The sequence below is a fragment of the Plectropomus leopardus genome, chromosome 20, assembly GCF_026936395.1.
Source record: "Plectropomus leopardus strain MGB_pleo_1.0 chromosome 20, ASM2693639v1, whole genome shotgun sequence".
NCBI classification, from domain to species: Eukaryota; Metazoa; Chordata; class Actinopteri; order Perciformes; family Serranidae; genus Plectropomus; species Plectropomus leopardus.
In genome coordinates, this window is record NC_142195.1 from 21,193,923 (window position 1) to 21,217,853 (window position 23,931).

Consider the following 23,931-nt stretch of genomic DNA (forward strand, 5'->3'; position numbering starts at 1 on the left):
CAGGAACGTATCAACAACTAATTTGTCATACACACAGATGCATCATTCAAGTACAACAGGACCTCACACTGAGTTCAATCAGACAGTAGCAGATATACCATAGTAGACAGTATAAATCACTCTAATGAGAGGAACAAGGAGGGAGGTCAGATCCTTGTGAAACACAAGCAGCCAAGGTCGGATCCTACTTCAGCTGAAGACACAAATCCTTACATTTTCCATGTGGCAAGTGTCTGATATTTTTTATGCCTCTGCATTGGTGACAGATGTTTTATGGATGTCCTAACGCCACAACAGAATGAATTTTGTATGTTTATGTCTTGTCTTGCTGTATTGAAGTCATCTCATATAAGAAAAACAAAATGTCTGGACATTAACTCTAAGTCCAATTTGAGTTTAAAGTCGTTAATTTTGTTGATTTCGTGAAGTGGAGTCTAAAGTTAGCAAATTTACGATTCAGTTCTGACTTGAGACCATGTATTTTGACAGCTTAACAACTCCTATGCCTAAATGCAGTCTCAGAGTCACTAGTATAGCTGTATGCATTTTTAAATTCATAGCATTTTAAAATAAAAGTATAATTAAATGTGAGAAAACAAAGCTTATTAACGTTGTGTCTGTGTACATTTTCAGAACTCGCTACAATGTAAATAACACTGATTAATTCCAAACTAAAAAAAAACATCTATCTTAATAGCTGCATTAAAAAATAACTGTAGAAAATCTTGCTCATAGCATGCTCATACTCTTTTAACTGCTAGCCTAAAAAAAACAAAAAAAACATTGCATTGTTAAGTAGAGTGAAAGAGGGTGTGAGCGACAGGACCATGAAACATTTTTGAATTTTAGTTTCCTGTAGCTTTCCCTGACCAGTGATAGATGGTGCAATGTAGACACAAAAACGAATGGAGGAGACACATGAAACTGTACTTTTTCATTTTTTCCCTGTCAAACTTCTTCTTTTTCCCTTTCTTTCCTTTTGCTCTGTTTCTTAGCACCGTGAACCGGAGAACATCATAAAGTTTGCCCAATCCATCAGCGCAGCTGAGAATGATCAATCTTCAGCATAGCTGTAGCAGAAGTAACTTTTTGCTTGGAGTTTTTGCTTAACCTCATAAAATTTTCTGAGTAAATCTCTTATCATATGACCATCTTCATATATTAGTATCTGCTTTTCTTTTACCTCCTCTTTTCCTACTCAGCTTTTAAAATTAGATGAATAAGCCGACTTTCTTGGCATACAAAATATGACATGACAGGCATGTGACAACAAAATGTATGAAATGCATCACCGAATATCGCAACATGTAGGCTATTAGGCAGAATGTTGTGTAAATAAGGGTGTATTTTCACCAAAGTAGCAATACTGCTGGATTTTATTCCACAGCGCAACAATAGAAGCCATATTTGGCTGGAGTTGCTAAGTCAAGACCTCTTTTTCATAGCGAATGGAGGCTAAAATTTTGGTTGTACGTTATACTAATAACCACTACGATGTATTGTCATAAGTAATGTAATGCTTCAAGCTTCTTTAGCAGCTGAGTTCTCAGTTTTGGAATAACAGCTCCTGGGATATTGTGGCGGCTTACTCTTGTGGTTTGAAAGACCATCCTTCAAGCTGATATCTAAGGATGGTCTTTCAAACTCCTGTGTTGGCAAGTATCTGCTCTGCTGTGCTGTTGATGGATACACACAGTGTGTGTCAGTTTATGTCAAATATACAGCAAGTGAGTCACATATTGGGTTTCAAGAATGCTGACAAGAAAAGGCCCAAACCTATCTCTTATTTTTAACCCTAACTGTTGTTTACAAGTGCTGCTTTGCCCCGTGGAACAGAGTTACAAAGGATAACAGTTGAAATCTCTCCCTGTGAAATGGGACCATTGTTCAAGTCTCTAATACCTCATCAGCCTTGTCAATGGTGTTTATGTAAATAGATGTTTGCTGCAAGACATTTCGAATGTGCCGTCCTCACCTGTGATTTCTTGTGTGTGGGTTATAGACATCCTTAAGCTGGTTCCTTTTTGGATCAGTTCATCAAATTTAGGGTAGACTGCCAACAAGTTCTGTGGTAGTTAGCCCAGCTACACACCATGCTAGGTAGTTAGTGACTAAACTAACGTTAATGTTGGATCAGTCTCTAAAACCATCAGCTGGCAGTCTGATAAGTCTCTAGGGGCTAGGCCCAATATTTCGGGCTGATCCTGTGTAGCCAGCAGATATCCAGGCCAAAACTTACCCAATGGATTCCAAGTTTAAACGGCAGGTAAACAGTTTGTGTGGAGAGGCAATATACATTGGTCAAAATGCAAATGTGATTGCTCAGTACTAGTCAGACTACAAACAGTATACAAAGAGAAACCAGAACGCTTGCAAAACTCAAACCTTGTCCTGTTGTCTACAGATCATGCATATGTACAGATTTTGTTCATCGAGATTAATGTTGGATAATCATGTTTGTGAATCACACGTCAAAGAAACATCAGTTTACTTAGTTGATTTGTGTGTCCATTAGCAGTACATTAAGTTTTAAGTGCATTTCTAAAATGAAAGTTTGGAGGGCCATGTAAACCTAACACTTCCCTCTACCTTGCTATCCCAAGAAGAACCAGTAGACCCTACCTGTAGGTTAGAGCTTTGATTCTCTGCCCAAACCTGAATGGACCCAACCCAACCTTCCTCATTTGGGCTGGGCCAGGCTGTAATTTGTCATTATCATTATAGATCGCCTGATCAAGGTTCTAGTGTGAATGTGCAAAATGGAGGGCTAGGGCTAGAACCAAGCGGTGTATTGGTAATTCTAAGTGCAGTAGCAACTGAAGCGAAAATATGATGGGCTAAAACATGCAAAAAAAAAAAAAAAGAGTTCTGCATTAAAAGATCCAATAAGAAAGATACAATCAGAGGTTAAAAGGCGTGATTAAACAACATTTCCTACATCATAGGTAATTTTTTTTTTCTAAAAATGATCAGTTTCCTCCTTTTCTCTCTCTCTTATTACCAACTGATTACAGCAAATTCTCAGATCCTTAAATATTATTTTGCCATTTAGATCTCTCCATTCTTTTATCTTTAGTTGAAAGACCATGTGTAAATAACTGAACACCCACAAGCAAAAATGTCAGAGACTGAAAATGTCATTTCTGCAAGCTAATTTGCTTCTAATCATGTTCTAATACAATCACATACATACATAAATTAATACTTTCTAAAACTGGATTTGTACCAATTACTTCTATATTTAATAGTTAAAACTTGAATGTCATATGCCAGAAAAATTATTTTTTAATGTTTAATTAATAATGGAGGAGAGATGGATTGGAAGAAAAATTAAAAAAGTAAACTAAATTAAGATTAAAACAAAAATTAAAATGCTCTATGTTAGCAAACACAACAATGGGAAAAGAGAATAATACAAACTACGAGTTTTGCACTGCTGCAAGTTATTCAAGTTTTACCTATAGATGTCCGACAGTAGACTTTATAGGAGTTTGTTTTTTTTTTTTTTCAACTAAGTTGTTTATTCCAAAGTCATGATTTGATGGCAATATTTTATATATACCAGAACATACCCTGGCTGAAATTGACTAATTAGAATCAAAATAATTATTTCTGTGTCTCACACAGAAAGATGAACAGATACAATTCTGTAAATAGCTAATAATTTAAATAATAAAATGAAGAAGACAAAACCGAAAGCCAAAAAAAGAATAAAACTTATTTACATTCCTTTACTGTGCAGTTCAATTCAACTCGACAGGAAAGTCTACGCTCTAATGGAGTCGTTCTCATCACAGATAAAACAACATTTGGCGAAACCAAATGCCTGGAACACCAAGCTGGAAGAGGCAAATATGTTTCTTTGCAGCAATACATCTGCACATCTGGAGGAGATTCAAACTTTTTAATGGGTGTGTGTCCTTGGTTATAGATTAGTCTCCACAAGTTCCTATGAGATGAAAGTGAGATCATTCCTGGAAACAGCCTTAACGTGCCAATATGTGGGATGAGTCAGCTTGTATTTGTGTTTGTAAGGCTAACACAGATTGAGAGAGCCAATGTGTGGAGATAAAAATCTAAGGTTTTTTTTCAGATACACTTTATGCTGTGGCATAAAGTTATTTTCCCTCAATCCCCAAAACAACTCATGCTGTGCATATCATTTTCGGATGTCAAAGTTTGTGATGTCTTGTTAATAAAAGTCAATATTGCTGTGTACATGGATTGTACAATGGATGAATGGGCCTATCAGTGAACATGTATTGGCCAAGACGAGACTCAAAATGACCACTAAGACACACAGCTACAAATAGATAGAATACAGCTTCAAAGAGATACAAAATATTAATAATGACTACAAAGAAACAGAAAACAGACATAAAGAGATTCACATAATCTGTAATGGGATTCAACATGACTACAAAGAGACACAAAATGACTATAAGGTGACTCAAAATGATCAGAAAAAGACTTAAAATGACTACAAAGAGACACAAAGCAACTATAAAGTTATTAAAAGCAACTGCAAATGGATTCAAAATAACTACAAAATAACAGAAAGAGACAGAAAATTACTAAAAAAAAAAGAAACTAAAAGACTGCGGGATTCCAAGCAACTACAAAGAGACAAAATATGACTACAATATGACACTAAATGACTGCAAAGAGATGCAATGCAACTACAAAAAGAGGCTGAACAACTATAAAGTCTGTGCATCCTGCTCCTACAGAAAAGAAGGCTGTGTACTAAAAATTAAGTGTATGCATGTAATGCTAATGCAGATCAAATTGACATATATTATTAAATACAATGTTATGCATTTTGTACATCATATTAAACATTTACAATTCTCATCACAATTTCCTATCCTGCTTTACTGACTGCTCCAGTTTCATCATCTTTGTGATAAACAGCTTTGCTATACATACAGTAAGCTGCATAAGTCTAAGTAAGAACATCCCTTGGTGAAATGATTCAAAAGTTTAAAGCAACATTTTTGATATCTGACCAAGACTTTTCTCTTCAGCTGACTGGCATTCTGCAAGATCAAATTAAATAAAAAGAAAGTTTCCGATGTACCACAACAGACTTGTTTATTTTCATCTGATTTACTCACCTCCAGAAAAAGCACTTTTCCATTTTAAACCATGCTTTTGAGTACACACTTTAAGACTACAAAATAAGCTCTATTATGTATGCCCCTTAACAGAAAGCTTTTCTGGAAAAGCATAAGGAAAGATAATAAAACCATTGCATTTACACATTATAGCATTTCAATGGCCATAAAAAAGCAGGCTGGGTATCACCTAAATACTTACTGAGTGCTCAAGTTTATATGTCTATAATTTTGAATTCTAGACTTTAAGAATGTTTTCTAAATCTGACTATGGCTTATTCACAAAGCCAAATGTTTGCTGTGTTTTACAAACACTGATGATGTGAATGAGTGCAGATGCAGTTAAGTGAATTTAAATGCACTGCTCTCTGATGCTGGGCCATTTGAGACGCAGAGTCAATGGAGCACAACTGAAAGTGCAAGTTTGCTGCTACTAAATGTGATTAACTAGTTCACATTATGCTCGCTCTCCATATATCAGGTCAATCAGCACTTTTTTGTTTTACATAAAATTGTCTTTTTCTGTTCTTCAGTGTCACAAAGTCCTCATTATGTTTGCAGATTCAGTGTTGTAAAGCAATGAAACATGAAATTGTCTAAGGGGGATTGTTTACTTACAGGAAGGTGTTGCTAGATACTGCTTTTGAATAGTCATCTGTATGAGCTGCCATTCAAGAGTTTTGAATCTGTGAGGAATTTGCATTGTTTGGAAGGAAATTTACTTTTCAAAATACAATAATATTAACCCTTTGAAACCTGGAGCGACATAATTTTCCTTGTGCTGCTTTCAGATGCCTGTAACAAGTATATCTACCTTTGAACCTAAATATAAACCTTTCAATAAATGGGAAGGAGCAACTTGGTGATAAATGTTCCACAGATTAAAAAAAACAAATGAGAACATGTAGAATTTGATTTATTTATTTTTAAACAAAGGAAAACATATTGTCTAGGGTAAAAGAAAAATATCTAGAGAAAAAGAAAAAAATAGAGAAAAATGACTACAAAAAAGGGCTATTTATCATAAAAAAAAATCTATATTTAGAATTTTTTTTCAAAATGATTATATTTTTAAACACTTTTCCAGGTCAGTTCTATTTTTATTCTCTCTCTCTCTCTCTCTCTCTCTCCCTTTAAACAATTTTCAGGTAATGTTCTTGTACCTTTTACTACTTCCTTGCTCATTTGGGGGTAATTTTCTTCTTTCATTGCTCATTGTCTTCTAATTTTTTTTAAATAAATCAAGCCAGTTTTCTCAGGTTTCAAATGGTTAAATTGATCAGAAATACAGTCTTGCAACTGCTAATGTGGCAAAAGTTGTTGAAGAAGGCTGATTATCAACAACCATCACTCCAATATGCCAATGGCACATCCTGTTTGCTGTTCCAAAATTGTCTTATTTACTTAGATACTAATTCATCCTTTGTGCAGTCATGTAAGCACAGCTGAGAACTGTTTTGCTGTTTAAAGAAACAGGTCCTCTTTGGGCTACTTGAGCATCTGAGCCACAGCATCTGCAGGTCTGTTTATGGTCTCCAAGTGGTCAGCAACAAAACATTTCTGGAAACTTGACAATCAATTGTTTTGAAAAAGAAAGGCTATTCCATGAGAGATAGTGCCAACAAACTGAAGACATTGAACACAGCTGTGCAGAAAAGCACAAAGTGGCCCTATCCAGGATTGGAAGAGAAAAGGGAGGCCCGTCCAGGAGATGAATACATCAGAGGGTCTAGTGTGAGAAACAGGCGTCTCATAGGTCCTCAGCTGGCAGCTTTATTGAACAGTACCCACAAAACACCAGTGTCATCATCAACAGTTAAGAGGCGACTGCGTGAGTTGGAAGAAAGACAGCATATCTGAGATTGCATGGCTGATAAAAGGAGAGGACTGAAATCAACAAAGAAAACAGAAACTGGACAGACAATGACTGGAGAAAAGTGGTACGGACAGATTTATCCACATTTGAGGTGTTGGACTCACACAGATGAAATTTTGTTAGACACAGAACCCCTGAAAAGATGCTGGAGGAGTGCTCAATGCCATTTGTCAAGCAAGGAGAAGTAATGTGATGGTCTTAGGGTGCTTTAGTGCTGAGAAAAAGAGAGATTAACACAAGGTAAGAGCTATATTGAACAGCAAAGGTTATCACACCATTTTGCAGCACCATACCAAGTCATACCATGTGGACAGCGCTAGATTAGAGCAATTTCAACGACAACAGGACAGTGACCAAAAAGTGGCTCCATAATATGTCAAACCTATTTAGAAACAAAGTGTCAGCTGGTATTCTTTCTGTAATGGATTGACCAGCGAAACCTTATTGATCTGTTGTGGGAGCAGCATGAACCGTATGATACGATGTGCCCATCAAGCCAATCCAATTTATGAAAGGTACTTCAAGAAGTTTGAAATGACATTTCTGAAGACTAGCTTGACAACAGACAGCTAGAATGCCAAAGATCTGCCAGTTTATAATTACTGCAAATAGACAATTTTTCGATGAAAGCAGAGTGTAAAGCACAAAATTGTTAATTCAAGTGGAAATTATCATGTGCAACTTTGCCAATGTGCTTACGATGCATTATTTTCATTTTACAACAAGTAAGTCTGACATTTATATTATTTATGTTAAATTTATTGGAAATTTTAAAACCTACATAAGAGCTGGTTTCAAAACACAGAAACAAAGTGTTGTTATAATGCTCTGAAAATGTATGTATGGGAAGGTAGCTAACACTAATTCATACTAAGCTAATGCTATCTAAGTTAAACAAATGATTAGAAAAAGTTTTTATAATTTAAAACCAACCACTACAACAAAGACCAAAAACATAGTCTTGTCTTACTCCAATGGAGTCAAAAACCGTTGCTCTGTCAGTGCAAATATATAATTATTCTGAGAGGTTTGTAGATTTTAATATTTTTATTGGCATATTTCAGAATAGAAACTTATAAAACTCTCTCGCTTTGACAGCTCCCTCAAAATCCTTAACATCTGACAGTGTAACATCACCCACTGTAGGCTAATATTTTCTCATCAATATCTCCATGACCGCATTTCCCTTGACCGCCTCTTACATCAGTCATGGACCATTTTGCTTTAGAAAGACATTTTTAGCATCTAACTTTATGTCAGACCACTCACTCTTTATTCCTGTCACAGTACAGTGCTGTTCTGATGACTCGTCGTTGGCAGCTGCACTATGTTTTCTAATTGTTCAGGGTCCTTTAATTCCACCACTGACACTGCTATTGTTATCTTTCTGTCTGCTGATTTATGACAGCATGACTTAAAGTTCCGCAGCTCAGAAGTCTTTTTTTGTTTACTCTTGAATACAAGTTTTGAGACGAAAACAGAAACAGCCAGGACCAGTGGCCTCATATGGCAGATTTAGGAGCATCAGTAATGTTAATGATGAAATTTCACAAACACGCACCTCCTCATTAAACACATGCAAACAAGCAAACCTCTCAGAAATAGTACACGCGGTTTATGATAAGGATACCATAATGTTCCTGCATGAGGCTCAGTACCTCACATTCAAAAACCAAAAAACAAACTGTATTAATTCAAAGCAGATCTGTTAGGTGCCACAACTTTCACTGTTTATTTTGAACTGCATTAAGCTACACACCGCTGCACTTACATCGCAGCTGTCTACATGGCAAGTGTCTAATGTAGTGTTCAACACTGCTGTAGCTACAGAAGTGTTGCAAGACATATGTACAGACCCAAAATTACCAACAATAATTTAAAGTATTTGTTAGCATTTTATAACTAATACACAGCTGTTTGTCAGCTGCCACCAGACTGGATGCTTCAGCTCTTCCTGTTAGAGACATTTGGCAACAAACGTCTGACTAGTGTGCACAAACTGAGCACTTTAAGAACGTTAAGTACAAATTAATTTCTCTCTTGGATCAATTATTGAGGGTTGAGGTGGTGGTACAACATATCATTTCACTCACAACGGATTTCAGATAAATATTGCAACACATAATGGTAGACTCATCTTCTCTCTTTATGTTTGTCTGTATAGTATCTTCATGTTCATATGCAGTAATGTTTGCTTTTGTGCATGCTTTTTTTACCATTCAGTTTTAGGTTCATTGTCTAGTCCTTTAGCCTTTACATTCATTATATATGTGTGTGCATGTGAGTGTTTTACTTAAATAACTGCATTGGAAACTGTGTGTGTGTGTGTGTGTGTGTGTGTGTATGTCTGTGTGTCTGTGTGTGTGTGTGTGTGTGTGTGTGTTATATCTCCTGTTAGACTTCTCTATGCTTCTCTGGGGTGTAAATGTGTTTGTAGTTGACTTTCTGTCAACGTTGAGGGCGAGGGGATTAGAACCCATAATAGAGTAATAAAGTCTAATGACTCTCTAGTTTAAGGTAATGTCATTTTTATGACTCACAGAGACAAAGAAAGATGGGTATCACAGAGAGACCTTCATTTGGTGGCCAACAGGACCAAACTTAGGAAAATGAAAGGAAATTAAACCTCTAACTCCATTTGAGCTTGCCAAAGACCCCGTGGGACAGTTTCAAGGACAGGTATTTTGTTACATCTTGAACTGAAACAAGAATCAATGGGCATAGTCACTGGCAGGCACCATTAGAGGATAACACCCCCCCACCCCCAAGACAAAAAATAGACAAATGTTGAATAAAGTTTGCTGCTGCCTAAACTGTTGATCATGTTCACATGTAAAGTAGAACAATTTAGGAGCTCTGCCTGACACATGTAATATAACAGTCTGTAGTTTGTAATTATTTACAATTATACAAACTCCCACCTCTTCTTCCATGCCAAAATTGATTTAGTTATAATTTTTCACCTCTGCACTACTTGCCAAGCGCTCAGCTTCATGAGAGATTCACCTACAACCATGCTCAGCTCCCAGGTTTGTCTTTAGAGTGAACAAATAAGTTCTGCTTGAAGGTAATTCTGCATGCATATTGATAGCAACCTCATAATATTGTTGAGATGGCCCACCATGATTGGTACAACTTTCAGACTGTAGTTGAAGCCCTCTGTTCGAGCTGTCCTCCGTTTGACCCCTAGCTCTAGCTCAATTGTAAACAGACTGGCTTCAAAATCATTTTACACAGCCATAATTTGAACTGAGCAACAAAAATCTAAATTAAATGTCATCTGAGGTCAAAGAAAGTAATCCTTAAATGGTTTTGTAATGTGGTGGCTCTGACTCAGAGGTGGGTGAGGTATTTGATCCATTTGATCCTTGGCCCCCTTAGTCTGCATGCTGAGCTATCCAAGGGCAAGATATGCAATGCCAAATTATCACTTGAACATTCACATGTAATCAGTTGTGGACACTTCAAAGTCATACATGAGTAAGAGTAAAGATATCCAGTCAATTTTATTTATAAAGCCTATTATCATAAATTACAATTTGCCACAGAGGGCTTTACAGCATACCCCATCCCTCTGTCCTGATACCCTCACATCGACTCAGGAAAAACTCCCCCCAAAAAACCCTATAATAGGGGGAAAAAAATGATAGAAACTTCAGGAAGAGCGACGATGGAAAGACCTGCAATAGATGTTGTAAAAAACAATTAAATTACAGTAGATGACAAAATGACATATAGGAAAGAGAAAGAGAGAGAAGAGAAAGAGAGGGAGGAAGAGAGGGGGAGAGATGCACAGCAACAATAATGGTAACAATAACATAACATAAAACAATAGTTATAGACATAAAATTAATACATGTAATTTATGATAGCATGTGATGTTACATGCAAACATTGTAAGTGGCGATAACAGTCACATGTATATATTAATAGTAGAGGAATGACTAATAATAATGGCAGTAGAGGATGCTGTCAAGCAGGATCAGCATCAGTGCAACCAAGGCCCACGACACTCAGCCACAAACAAGACTACAGCAACAGCACACAGATGACTACAATCCAAGCTGAGCTGGAGGTCAGCCACAACACGAGCAAAGCCAAAGGCAGGATCACAACATCAACACAGCCATCACCACGATCAAGGTGCAGCCATGATCCAGGAAAAATACGAAACAAGGGAGCACAAATGCTCCAGAGAAGAAGCTGAGTTAGAGTTATGCAGTAAAAGGACATGAGCCAGAAAACAACGTTGGTAGAAGTTGAAGTCACTTATTGGAATATTACTTGAGTTAATCTTATAGAGTATCTGAAATTTACTTTACTTAAGTATCAAAAGTAATGTTATGATATTGAAAGTACTAGGTGAAAGTACAAGTAAATGCTGGTAACAAAAGGGAATCAAAATTCTGAAAAGTTTTTCTTCTTCATACGTACACTGATTTAAAATGGAGCATACATTACACTTAACGTAAAATGAGGTCTTCTTCACAACTAAAGGATTTAAAGAACAAATTTTTCCTTTCCCTCTCTTTTTTATAGCACATAACTGAATGCATGGTATATGTAAACGTATACATTTTTTTAAGGAAATTTAGCAGTTAAAATGAAAGTTAAGAGAAATATAAACAATCAAGTAAAGTGCATACTACAAAAAACCTGATGTTCTGAAACAAGGTATTATGATTTCATTACATCATACCACTGCAATCAGTTGAGTGTGTGAATGCATTCACACATAATTGAGTGTGTGTGAATGATAATGTGTGAGAATGTTTACCTGATAAACAGGATGCTCCTTGTATGGTTGCCTTGGGTACCAGTGTATGAATGTATTATAAGTGCATAGAGTAATTGTGAGACTAGAAAGGCACTATACAAATGCAAGTCCATTTACTGAGTCTTTTTGAAACAATTGTTGCACCATCCATTATCTTAAGTATATCCTCATCAACATACCTTTGGTCCCTGGTGAACCTCCTCTTCTTATACATTCACTGTGCCTTCCTTTGTGTCATTGTCATTTCATGTTTAGAATATATTATTCTTATTTTACATAGTGGCTACGGAAAACAATAATATATTTGATTAAAAAAGCAACAAACATTGTCTTAAATACATTGAAAAATGTATTTAATATTTTTTTTATTTAAATGTATTTAAAGTTTGACTATAAATGTAAATTTATGCTACGGCATCGAATACATTTCTTTTAGATTTACATCTATGGGTTATCTATGCAACATAACATGAATTGCCAGTCATCCCCTCATTTCTACATGAGAAGTTATGTTTTGGAATTTCTTAGTTTCAATGTGAGTGTTGTATATTTAGGGATGCAAGTTGGACATTCCTGTCAGTGGAGTGCATCAGGTGGTCAGAAAGACAACACATGTTAATTTCTATGTAATGAATGTTGTCATGGATGTGCTGTCAAGGCCACAGGGCCAGGGACAAACATCCCTGTGAGTATTTTTGTACTGTTTTCCACTTCACCCCTGGATGAGCATTAGTCAAAGCAATACCCCACATTCAAAACAACCCCAGCTTCCTGCAGAGGTTTAGGGGGATTTTTATTTAAGCCTTAAGAGCCAGATGTGAACCCATTCATCGATTTAAATGGATGCACGGGGCTTAATGTCTATACATGGCTGCATTTAATTAAACAATTTAAATTGAGGCAGAACTGGGAGAAATTGTACCTAAATTTACATTCTTACCCTCAGTAGGAAACTGAGACAGGTGTATGTTGTTTTAACTTTGGCAACTAAAAGGGCCCATCTGCCTATGCCTTTTTTTCTGGTGTTGACAGAATGATAAAAGTTGAATAGAACATGTCTGACATATCAAACAACTATTAAAGAACTCATTTTGTGTTGAAAATATTTGAAAATTTTATACACTACGATTGTTGCTGGAGTTTCGACCTCTATTAACTTCTTTCCCTTCTGCATGCAATTTGGGTGTGGGGGAAGTTGTGCTACAAAACCCTCACCTTGCTTCTATGGCATCTGTAAATCTCTCAAATTTGTCAATATGTTCTGTCTGTATGATGTGATTTTCTGCCATGATTTAACTCTCAATTATCTTGCTGCAAAATTATTATGTGATGCTTTTTCTAATCAGTTTCTCTTCCAGCAGCCCAATTTACATGCTACCTTTTTAATTTGTTTACTCTTATCAGGGCTGACAAATCGTGATAATGATCTTGTTCATAAGAATAGAGAATACAGTGTGTAGATTCATAATTATCAGCACTGTACCTCAAATCAATATATTAACATAGATACATAATAGGCTTTCTTGGGAGTTATTAATACAATGATTGGTAAGGGGCTGACACCTACTTAATGACAGAAAATTTCTCATGTGAAATAATTTATTGTCTTAATTAATGTCCTTATTGCATTTATTACCCCTTTATTACCTCACTGATAAGTCTATTAGTTATATTAATGACCCAGTTAAGACATGGCTATAGTAATGGTTCAAAAAGAGTTTCTAAACACTGTATATTTATACCTAAAGTGAGGATATCTATATTAAGCTCCTGATTAAATGTTGGAGTATCAGGTACCCATGTTTTGGTTAAAGTAGGCTGAGAGTTTTGTTAAGCTGTACTTTTTAAGTGGCTGAATAATTGGCCGTTTTAGTCCAAGTCGCTGTGGTTAATACATATTGTTAATAGTAAAGGGATACTAAGTGCCTTTTCACAATCAGCCATGCATCTTTAACAAAGACTATATATATATATGTGTTAAGACTTTATGTTATCAAGACCATTTTGAGCACAAATACATATTTCTAAACAGAAGTAGCTATGGAATCTGAACTCCTGTTGCATCCTTACCTCAGTGAAGTACACAAAATGGACAGAGAGCACAACATGCTAGCTAGGTCCAGACTGAAATCTCAACAACTAATAGATGGATTGACATGATAATTTTTATAAATAGTTAACGGAATGAATCCTATTGACTGGTCATCCCTTGAGTTTTTCTTTGCATCACCAGCAGGTCATATTATATATATTATATGACATACCATTAAATTTAGATGGATTGCCATAAAATGTGGCAAACACATTCATGTCCTTGTTGATCTCATCATGATTTATCACCATGATCTGGTCAAATTTTGATTTGTCCAATACACTGGTGTATTCTTAGATATGGTAGTACTTTTTTGATTGCATTTGCATGAACCCATTTTCTTAACCATAACGTACCATGGATAGAATTAAATGATTAATGTTGGTGACTTTTGTTTAGTTTAGCATTCAATGTGTATTTTTCATATGTCTCCCTTCTCTCCTTAACTCTCAACCTAAGAGGGAAAACATTTAGGAATGACACCATGCTGTGTAGGGCTGCTGTTAAAGCAGTAATGAAACTAATCAATGCCTAAATCAAGATAAGGTAGAGGGAACACTTCAGACTGAGGTATATATTAGGGCTGTAGAGTGTCCTGGAGGTAATGTATTTGATGGATGCAACCTTAGCTGCACTTCTTAGCTTTTAGACAGCTGTGGATTTTCTCCTGTTCATCTAAAGACACAATACCTTGGAAACTATTGATATTTAATACCCCAAGGACTTGCTGGAAGTCTTTGCCTCTTCTTTCTTTAAAGTATTTCCAAACAGCACTTGTGTTGGGTTTTTTTGTCAATAAAAACATTCATGAAGGCTCTACACTTCCAATGTTTAGCAAGTTAATACTCTGACCTGAGAGTGAGACAATTGACAAGAACTGTAAGAAAGCAGCCCTCTGAATGAGAGGTCGGGAGGCCGGGGGCATTCAAGATTCAAGAGTTCATTTTGCTAATATAAGCACACAAATCCGATGTCTTGCTCTAAGTATTGGTTAGATTTTCTTCCACTGAAATTGTTTTTCACAGTGTACTTCTTACCATAAAGGCACTGTACTGAATAGTTAAGTGAGATGTATACCATATAGCCACCAAAACCCATTTCCAGTCAGAGTTGGGGTGATCAGTTATCAGTTGAATTTGTTCAACCATCTGGGAAATGTTTTGTAATTGGGCTACAATGAACTTTGATTTAATTAATTTTTAAAGCACTTTGGGTTGCTTTTGGGTATGATGTGTCACCGAAATGAATTTGTGTTGTCTATCAAAGAAAGGACATTTCCATCAACTACCTGTTAACTTTACTCCACCACCTACGGCAATTCATATACAGGGTATCTTCTCTCTTCTGTCCTGAGCTTCACATTAACAGACTTCAATAAAGTGCTCTTAAGGAGCATAGACTGTTTAAAATAATAGATGTAGCTGCTGTGATGTAATCATTGGTTCATATACTTTCATTTTGAAGCACTGAGTTTGGCATTTTGACTGTTGCCATTTTGTTTTTTTGGAGCCAGAGGTGACCATATTTGAATGACAGGTTTAGAGCTCTGGGCAAGCCAATGTTGGAACTGACTCATATACTTTAGTGTTGTCACAGTTTATCACTCAAGTGGGCCTGCCCTTCAAATGCGTTACTTTAAACTTTAACTGAAATTAGCTATAGTGATCAAAGACGTTTTTTGCACCATGTCCTTTTCTGCTGTAAAGTTGGGGATTTTTACCTGGGATGGGGGATTGGGGATTGACTCGCTCCCGGAGCCAGCCTCATGTGGCCGGTCAAGGACCTGCAATTTTGGACACTTCTGCATTGGCTTCATTTCTTAGTTTTGGAGGCTGTGCTTGTTTTGGAAGTAGTCTGGATTAAGTTTTGGTTCCCAGATTGTGGAATATTTACCATGTTTTCAGTATTGTAAATGAGATGAATGAGATTCTCAGTCTGTGCAGGAACAACTAATTAGATTGACTTCTACACAGCACATAGCACATGTTTTATAACCAACACAATTCTCAACACAATTAACGTTAATATCTCAACTGCATCCAAATTATGCTCCATATGCTCCAAAATTTAATCAGATTTATTGCTGCAGTTTGTTGTAGATCTGATTTTTCACTGTGCTTTTCAATGCATGTATTTTTATGCTCCCATGCCTTTATGTAATTATTTTTGTCATGTGCTTACTTGTGTGTGTGTGTGTGTGTGTGTGTGTGTGTGTGAGCGAGAGAGAGAGAGAGAGAGAGAGAGAGAGATTAGAAAGAGAGTCACCTTATTGACTGATTAATAATGTAGAAAATGGGAGTGGTGGCTGCACATTAAACATTTAGTCTACACACACTCGCACAGGTACACCACATATATGTACATCTCTCGACACACGTACACACAGCACATTAAACATTTAGTCTCAACTGAGCGCTTCACCGTCACAGTCTCCATGTTCCTTCATTTGGCTACCAAATTAAATATACGTGCAGAAGATAAGCAAGATGGAGCAATACTAATGGACTCAGTCATTGGACACATTGCAGGTATAAAAATCCCCAGTCAATTTCCCCATGATGCTTATGTTTGTCAAAAAGTATCATGAGGCAGTGTATGTGGAGTGACTGTAAATGAAGGAGAACTTCTTTGCTTTGAGACTTGGAAATTATTTATAACATGGTTTGCTGAGTTTGTGATATTATTGACACGGTTCTGCCTCAATCTATTTAATTGTTAGTGGCCTTAAACATGGCACAATACTTGCAGACCCTGCAGTCTACCTATGGTACTCTGACCAAGTCCATTCATTCCTCTGATAAAATAAATCTTCTAAAAACTGAAATTACTGTCTTGTAGTTATGCACCTCTCCAAGCTGGTCAAAATCTCTAATTTAGCAGCACATACGATTTGTTAAATGAGCACAGTTTCAAGACTGGCAGCCAGGATTAGTGTCACCAATTCAGGATCTGACTATATGTATCCCTTTCTTATCATGTTAAGTCATGGCTAGAAAAGTGTTTTTTGCAGTAAATGATGTCACAGTGAAGTTAACATTGTCATAATCACTTCATTTTATTCTAAACCTATACCTAAACCTATGTACACTCATTGACTTATCTTCTCCAAGGAAACGTGCCACATCTCAAGCCAAAGTCCAATGTTCTTGGTATGGAATTGTATATCATTTATTAGAAAGTGAGTTAAGTAATGCATAGCACTCATGCATTGGCCCAAAAGAGTCTATAAGATCAGATACAATTCATTTGTTGGTTGCAAGATGAGCCAGCATAAAATAGTTTTCATGATTATCTATTATCTAATTTTCATTGTCATTGCCTGACCACTTGGTGCCGCCCTGGCTACAATACCTGCCAACACCGCCACTTTTTTTTCTTATTCCCTTATTCCGCTCTGTGCTCCTGTGCTCTTATTTCTCCAGGTAATTTCCTTCATTCCAAAGCAATTCTCATTTGTATTAAGAGACTCTTCCCAACAGCTATTTGTATTGATGGAGGTACCTGACATGCACTCTAAATAGGCCTGCGTCGAGCTTTTTATGTATGTCCTGGCAAGCACACGTAACCACTGAAGTGCCTAACGTTGTGCTGTACTCCCCTAAGCCATGGGAGGGAGGGCAATATTTCTTTCTCCCCCTTGCTTGCACTTTCCCATTGCCCCCCTCATTATTATTGACGCTGAAACACTTCTCAACAGGGTTGTTCGCTGGTCACTGCAGCAGAGCAGTGGAGAGAAAAGAGGAATGGAGGGACAGTGGTTGGTAAGGAGGGAGGAAGAGTGGAGGAGAATATGGAAAGGACCTGCTATTACAAGCTTAGTTGCTCTCAAACTCGTAACACACACACACACAAACACACACACACACACACACACACACACACACACACACACACACACACACAGCCTCCCTGAGTGACGATACTTCAATTACTCCCTTACATTACTTTGCCTCTTCTTTCTTCTGCACTTTTCAATTCCCTCTGTCCCCTCCCTCAATTCCCTTCCTCCTCCACTTAGATTTCTGTATGCCCTCCATTTGTTCTCACCTCTCATGCTTCGCCACTCATCTCTACACTTTGGTACTTATTCCTCTCCTCTACTAGTCTATGTACTTCTTTGGCAACATGCACTTCAGTTTCCCCAGGCTCCTCTCCACCATCCTTCTTCCCTCCCAGTCCCATTTTCCAAGCCCATTGTTCTCCAACACACCTTTATTTTCATTTCTATTTTATGTCCCCATTCCTCCAGTTGTTTCTGTTTATTTCCCCCACAGGCTTTACCTTTTTAATTTTCATTATTACAGATATAATTCACCATAGCCTATCCCCCTGACTCCTCCCTCTGTCCTTTGGGGTTCATTTCCATTGTACACTGGAAGTTCTCACTCGAGTCACACTGGAAAAGACCATCAGCTTAATGCCTCAAAGGGACACCTGTGCCTCTTACAGCCTGGGCATTGGTCCATAGTTTGGAGCATCATTACTGCCACCACTACCACACATAGCACGAGCCACCAAATTCACAGCTAGACTGAATAAAATTAGTCTAGAAGGGCAAGTCTGTCTTTTGTGACATTTCTTCACTGGACATTAATGGAATGCTAAAGCAAATTATTGTTGTGCACTCAGTAATTAAAAGCTATTGCAAAAACCAATCTGGAGTAGTGTGACACTACTCCAAGGCAGGCAAACATGGATAAGTGTATGTGTGTGTGTGTGTGTGTGTGTGTGTGTGTGTGTGTGTGTGTGTGTGTGTGATTTTGTCTGCAGCAGCTCCTAGCACTACATCCCTGCATGAATTCGTGATATTGAAGTTTTACAACAGAAACTTTGGACAAAAATTTAAAAAAAATCTGTTTGGTAATAGCAGATGTTTGTTCCCACAATACTGACTAATATGCATTTGGTTATTTATTGTGGATATAAAGTTTTCATTTTGATTTGGGTTTGTGGAGAGTTATTGCCCCAAGCAAAGAAGTTCAAGTATGTCAGGGTCTTGTTCACAAGAGAGGGTAAAATGGGGCATAGGATGCATTGATGGTTTAGTGCTGCATCAGCACTTATGCATCAGGACTGTGGTAGTAAAGACAGAGCTGAACGCGGAGGCAAAGCTTTTAGATTTACTAATCCATCTATGTTTCGACCCTCACCTATGGTAATGAGCTTAAGGCTGTGACCAAAAGAATGAAATTGTGAATAAAAGCGGCCAAAATGAGTGTCCCTTCGTAGGGTGGCATTGCTCAGCCTTAGAGATACAGTGAGGAGCTCAGGCATCTGGAGGGAGCTCAGAGTAGAGCAGTTGCTTTTTCATGTTGAAAGGGGCCAGTTGAATTGATTCGGCAATCTGATCAGGATGGATCCCGGTCGCCTTCCGTTAGAGGTTTCTGGGCACATCGTACTGGTAGTAGACTCGGGGGCAGACCCAGAACATGGTGGAGGGATTATCAATCTCATGATGATTCAACCAGGAGAGTTTCATGTCCATCCAAGCTTTGAGGTGCTTCAACCATCAAAAACCTCATACAACAAGCATGACTGCCTCTTGAGGTGAAGATTGGACATATTGTGGACGTAAAGAACCCTGCTGGCTCCAAGGCAAGCCATCAGGACTTCAGGGTGATATTCTATTCTCACAGAAACAGACAAAGTCATGTTCCAGTTAACTCTTAGTATGTACATGCCCAACAAACCAGTTGTACCATCAATATTTAACCATTCATTCAGCAGAGAGAGCAAAACACTAAATTAAAAACACAATACATAACTCTGTCTCATTCAAGTAAATTTATTTATATTTATTCAAAAGGTGAGGGGGAGTCCAGCTCAGGCTAGTTGTCAAGGCAACTGCTCCTCAGACTAAATCCACAGAGGAAGCCGTTTGGCCTGAAAGTTTTTCTTCTCCTCCTTCTCCATCTTCTCACACTTTTTACACTGGATAAAAATTAACACAATAGAACAAAGGTAAAAAATAAAAGGCTACAGTTCACCAAAAATAGGAAAATAAGAAAATGTCTGAGAGGTAAAGACAGCTAGACTTATTAGGTCCTGAGGAGGCTTCATCACCTCACAGCTCATGGTGCCTCTGGACGAACAAGAACAAACTTTTAAATGCAATAGGTCTCATTCATGAAAGGCTAGTTGAAGAAATTTGTGTGTAAAGTGTTAGCAAAAGAAAATGTACCTGTATTCTGGTATTCATCAATATTAAGTGGCTCAGATTTTTTTGTAGGTACTGACAAAATCTGCACCTGCCTCTGACCACTGGCAGGGCTTATGTAAAGAAGGAATGCACATAAATGCTGCTTGTCATTGTAAGACATTATAATTTTAATTCAAATTGTGCTCCATGACGTTCACAATATGCAGATGCCTTTGAAACATGTATGGTAAACATGACAAAAGAGTAGAAATATTACACATTTAGATACAATTAGTTAGTACCAAGGATAATTATTAGCTAATTTGCTCACAGATTTACTCACATATTATGAATAACACCAAATGATTATTATGCTTTTAAATGAGTTAGAAAGAAAAGAAAGGAAAGAAAGCAGGAGAGACAAGTTCTCATTTGAGGCATGAAACACCTTCAAGAACAAACAAGAAGTCCAGCTGCCTTTGACTTCTTGTTTACTTTCAGTTTGGTCTCACTTTTACCTTTGAGAAGATGCTGCATGGCCCTTGTCTTCTTAAGCTTGCTCTCAATGACACTGAAACACTGACTGATGGAGATTTGACTGAAGGTTTCTTGAGAGTGAGAAGAAGTGCTTGTCCTGCCTTATATCTCAAGAATTTTGGCCTCAGGCAGAGTTGAACCCATTCGGAGTTTGGGCCAAGTGACCCCAGAGACCTTATAGACATAGCTGGATAGAAGACAGCGATGAGACAACATTTCTGGTGTCCTCTGGTGTCATGTCCTTAACCTCTATATAGTCTTCCAACTCAAGCAGATCGGACCTCTGGTTTGTTTCCAGTGCAGCATTGTAGGTGGTGGTATAAGATGTCACTTGATGAGAGGTGCAAAAAGATGTTAGGTCCTCTGCAAACAATTCTCCTGGTAAAAACCTGAACAATGAACACTGACAAAATTCTAATGGGGAGGAGTTTTAGCAAGTTTTGTTTGGTGTTTATTATATTTATTGTATTTTTCCCTTTGCTGACATGTCAAGTGCTCCATGATTGCCATCTCCTTATTTCTGCACAGTAGTACACACAGATAACTGTGTGTGTGTGTGTGTGTGTGTGTGTGTGATGCTAACACGAAAAGGTATTGAAAATGGATCTGTGATGGATTTTATAATAGAGTTGGCCTAATAAGCCATCTGCCTTTTGAGTCATGATTTCCTATTTTCAGCAGCATCAACAGAAAGAAGCTGCAGGGTGAAAAACCAGCTATGCATCATAGTCTGTTATTAAATGTGTTTTATTTTGTTTGTTTTGTTTTTGCTTTAGCTACTCTAATAATGAGTCAAAATTAATCAGTGATAGTTGCACTCTTGCAGAAGTAAGTGGCACAATGCTATTTTGCCACAAAACACCCTAACTTGGTTTGAGGGCACTGAAAAATATCAACTATCCACATAGTGGTATGTTTATTGTATTATTTTACACCATTGCCTAATCCAGCTGTGTATCTTGGAGTCTTTGCATCAGTGAAAGCGAGTGAGGCAAAATCTGTTCAGCTCTAATGCAGTAAAGCCAAACTCACGCTTACTATACTGTGATTAATATAACAGTAGCCCCTTGACTTATTATAAGTTTACCACACAATAAATTTATATTATTTATTTTCAGCCTGTCACCAAAATGACAAGTATTGCAGAGCTCTCAATAGAATTGTTTTTATGCCGTCAAAATTTTTTGGCAAACTCAGTCTCCAACTCCTGCACTGCAAAGCTACAGTATGGTACCTGCCAACATAGAGGTCTGAAAACAAGGAAGACTTGGCAGCGCTAGATACCTCCCACACACACTAAAACTTTATAGTAGTTTTCTAGAGTTCTTATGACACTTTCTATGTGCGGCTGCCTATGTTTTTCTGTCCAACTTCTCAGTGTAGTTGACAGTGTGTGATACATAGATAGAACCTGACTAAATCTGCACATCAAAGGATGAAAAGGAAGAAACAACAACCCTTGAAATTATGAATATGAAATTTAGTCTGAGAGTAATGTGTCCATCTGCTTAACTTTAGGAAGAATGGTGGCTCACTTATTTTATGGCCAACTTTCCAGAGAAAGTCCAATCCTGGCAGTCCTGCTCTTGACAGCTCACACCCAGTTGACCTTATCAACAGGCTTTTATTTTGGCAGCCCATATAAAGTGCACAAACGACATTAAAACACACAAAGCTGTCATAGCAACCAATGTGTGTCCAGGTTGCACCAAGGAACTGCTCTTTGAGCATAATAGGACTCTTGATTTTGTCTGAGTGAAGCTCCACAGTGTAAGACTTTGAAAGCCCCTGTTCCAGATTAATGAATCTTTTATCACTCAAATTTTTTGTTGTCCCATTGCACATTCAGAATTCTGTCTCATCCTTCATCCAGTTAAGGCCTGGGGCAAAACAAGGCTCTCGTTTGTCTAAAAAGCTGATATCTTCCTCGAAAACTCCATGTGGGTTGAAAGAAATGAAAGTAGTAGGACTGGCTATCCACGTGAGATGTCTCCCAAGGACAAACTTTAGCCTTCCAAAGCAACCAGTTTGACAGATGGAAAAAAAAATATATGAACAAAACAATATGAGCATATTCTGATGATAAAATGTCACCATCTGACGTTCGTATGGCATCATAATCTCTTTAAATGAATGTAACATGCACGTATGAACCAGGGACAAGAATTATCAGCAAACTTTATGCAGACTGACATCAACATAAAATCCCGTGTGTGATGAGATTTATGTCATGATTCCTCAGAGAGGAAGTCTGGACAGCAAGTAAAGTTAGAGAAAACATCTGAAAGTGTTGTTAAAAACCTCAAAGCATGAACCCAGGTTGGAATTCGGAGCTGTTTGTAATTTCTCCCAAAACTGCACTCACACAAAACATTCCCAGCTAAAAATACTTACAACTTATAAAAAGCAGCCATATGGCATTTATTGTGTGATCCGAAAGTGTTATGTCTCTGAGGCATGTTTTAACTCTGTATGATGTCAGGATCAGTCAGATGGAATAAAATATATAAAGACACACTGCCTTTTATTCCTTTTTCCCCCTGGTAGTTTGGAATGCAATTTTTAAACTTTATGTTAAAATATTAAATCCTTTTATCTTGCAGCTGAATTCAGCTATGCAAGTAAACATTTCTTCAACTTTGTATGTGTTATCTAAACATAATGCTGATCAGTCAGAGCCAGAAGATGACACTGCAGAATGTGACTCTTTGTAACAAAATGTTTAAGTAAATAGTTTTATTTTATTTTATTTTTTTACGTATTCTGGAGTTGTATGAAACACATTACTACATTGTGCAACAGTGGACTAAAAGTGCATGAGTAGGACTCCTTCATACCTTTCACTGTTTTTGGGTGCTGACAAGAAGTATATTCATGATAAATGTTTTCTGTGCTTTTAGCCTAAAAGCTACTGTAAGGCTGTGATGGAGCATTAGAGCAGCAAATAAATTGTGTTTAAAGGACATATTTGATCAATACTCTTTAATTGTCCTTGGTTGTGACAGAGCTTTTAAATATCCAATCATTATTCCAACACCTGTTTTCATCCTTGAAACTGACTGATTATTCAATCCAGCTTCACACTCACACCAGGGGCCATATTGACAAATCTTATCTTACCACTAGGAGTCCTCCTAAATGGCACTTACTTACTGGTACTTTGTTTTTTCTTAAGAGCTTTTAAAAAAGCTGATAAAAGCAACTTTTAATATAGAACAAGGACAACATCTAATGCATGTGCCAATTACCCGTGCATTTACCAAGTGCTTCCGAAGGCTGTGATCAAATGACCAGTGCGCTGATAGTAGTAAAGAAGGAAGTGGTCTTGAGCGGTCCACTTAGAAGGCTGGTGGATGGGTCACAAAACACAGGACTTTGCAAGACTTTCCTTTG